This window comes from Populus euphratica, unplaced genomic scaffold (assembly GCF_000495115.2).
Source record: "Populus euphratica unplaced genomic scaffold, PopEup_1.0 scaffold104.1, whole genome shotgun sequence".
Taxonomy (NCBI): domain Eukaryota; kingdom Viridiplantae; phylum Streptophyta; class Magnoliopsida; order Malpighiales; family Salicaceae; genus Populus; species Populus euphratica.
In genome coordinates this window covers 902,875-905,258 of record NW_011499915.1, presented here as the reverse complement: position 1 = coordinate 905,258, position 2,384 = coordinate 902,875, and the positions used below count along the sequence as shown (strand labels likewise).

At 38.9% G+C, this 2,384-nt stretch overlaps 1 long non-coding RNA gene across 2 annotated transcripts; it reads left to right on the top strand.

Annotated features, from left to right (window-relative positions):
- Positions 1-232: 232 nt before the first annotated feature.
- LOC105134537 (uncharacterized) lies at positions 233-1,826 on the top strand. Of its 2 annotated transcripts, XR_844008.1 has the most exons (4): positions 233-302; positions 382-655; positions 1,588-1,707; positions 1,795-1,826. It is a non-coding gene; the product is annotated as an uncharacterized LOC105134537 (long non-coding RNA). The 2 variants fall into 2 exon arrangements; XR_844009.1 differs by lacking the exons at positions 1,588-1,707; positions 1,795-1,826 and adding an exon at positions 724-860.
- The last annotated feature ends 558 nt before the right edge of the window (positions 1,827-2,384 follow it).

Below are 2,384 nucleotides of genomic sequence, written 5' to 3'. Positions count from 1 at the left end.
ATATCATCGACGTTTAAATCATCGATGGAGATTCCATTGTTTCAATGGAGTCAGATATCCAAGCATCCTGAATGGATGCCTCAAATCAATATATGGTTTAACAGGTTTGAGGTTGGTATTAATTTATAATTTCCAGCTTATTAATATAATTGTAAATAAATAATTTTCAGCTTATTAATATAATTATAAATAAATTATTATTTTTATTTAAACTTGTTCATTTATACACAGTACAAATTCTGCTGGGATAGTGAGCATAACACTGTTGTGAGGAGGGTGTGGGAAAATGACGCGGCAACTAGGTAAGATCAAAAACAATACAAGATTTTTTTTAGACAAAAATTTATGTTTCGAAATGTAATTTTTGGTTGCGTGAAGTAGGTTGCGTGATTTTTGGTATGAAGCACAAAAAAAGGCAAAAAAAGCCGCGAGGGATAGGGGTTTCCAAGGCTGGAACGATGTAACAGTTTGGAGGGATTTCAAACCGATATACATCCCGGAAGATATATGACCGCACTATATTGAGCACATGACGTCTGAGTGGTTCACATAACGCTCACAGTCCGGTGCTGGCAACCGGAATCGGCCAATTCATGGCGGGGTGACAACGCACACTAGTGGCTCCGTTCCATTTGCTGCACATGCGAAACAGATGGTAAGATTAATTTAAATAAAATATATCGTTAAATTCAGTTGTTGTTAATATATCTTTTTTCATTATAGGCTGCGTCTCTTGGACGTGAGCCGAGCCCGATGGAGCTGTTTGTGGAGACGCACGTGTGGAGTCAAGATTGCCAGAAGGGGGTGCAACAGTTCATGGATAACCGTGCTCAACATTTCGTGGTATGTTTGTTCAACCATTTTATTTTGTAAGTTATTATGTTTATTGAATTGAATATGATGATTGCTTCTTTTTTTTTAAAATTTTTAAGAGACCTATAATAATCGGTTGAGGGAGAGATACAAGGATGATATTTTGAACCATCCGAAATTTGATCCAGATTTGTGGATGGAGGTTGGCTCATTAGGTGGACCTGATAAAAATCAAGTTTACGGGCTCTCAAACACTATGGCCGACAACTTGCGATTGACCCGTAGTGTTTCAACCGTTGGGAGTGAGCATAACAATGTTGTGAGGAGGGTATGGGAAAATCACGCGGCAACTAGGTAAGATTGAAAACAACACGAGATTTTTTTAGATAAAAATTTATGTTTCGAAATGTAATTTTTGGTTGCGTGATGTAGGTTGAGTGAGTTTTGGTATGAAGCATAAAAAAAGGCAAAAAAAGCCACAAGGGATAGGGGTTTATAAGGCCGGAACAATGTTGCGGTTTGGAGGGATTTCAAACCGATATACATCCCGGAAGATATATAGCCGCACTATATTGAGCACGTGATGTCTGAGCGGTTCACATGACGCTCACGGTCCGGTGCTAGCAACCGGAATTGGCCAATTCATGGCGAGGTGACAATGCACACTAATGGCTCCATTCCATTTGCTGCACATGCGAAATGGATGGTAAGATTAATTTAAATGAAATATATTGTTAAATTCAATTGTTGTTAATATATCTTTTTTCATTATAGGCTGCGTCTCTTGGACGTGAGCCGAGCCCGATGGAGCTGTTTGTGGAGACGCACGTGCGGAGTCAAGACCGTCAGAAAGGGGTGCAACAGTTCGTTGATAACCGTGCTCAACATTTCATGGTATGTTTGTTCAACCATTTCATTTTGTAAGTTATTATGTTTATTGAATTGAATATGATGATTACTTGTTTTTTATTTTATTTTCAGGAGACCTATAATAATCGGTTAAGGGAGAGATATGGGGATGATGATATTTGAACCATCCGGAATTCGATCCGGATTTGTGGATGGAGGCTGGCTCCGCAGGTGGACTTGATAAAAATTAGGTTTACGAGCTCTCCAACACTACGGCCGATAACTTGTGGTCGACCCGTAGTGTTTCAACTGTTGGGAGCTCCCAATCAATATCGAGCTCCAAATTTAAGGAGTTCGAGGCCTTACAGCAACACACGACTCAGCTCACCAAGAAATACGACTACCTATCAGTAAAATACGTGCACCTCAAAGCATCTCAAGAGCAACAAAAAGCAGAGTATGAACAACAAAAAGCGGAGTATGAGCAACAAAAAGCGGCTTACGAACAGCTCCGTGAAATGGTTATGAACATGGCAAATAATGGAACATGTGCGCTTAATCCTTTTTGGCCGTATAACCACCAGCCTCCTCCAGGATCTCCTGCTTCTTCTCCAGCTCCACCTTTATATTAATTTGTAATAAACATTATTTAACTTTAAAACTTCATTTAATATTTTTTTGAAACATATTCAGTTTGTAATGAATATTATTTAACTTTGTTT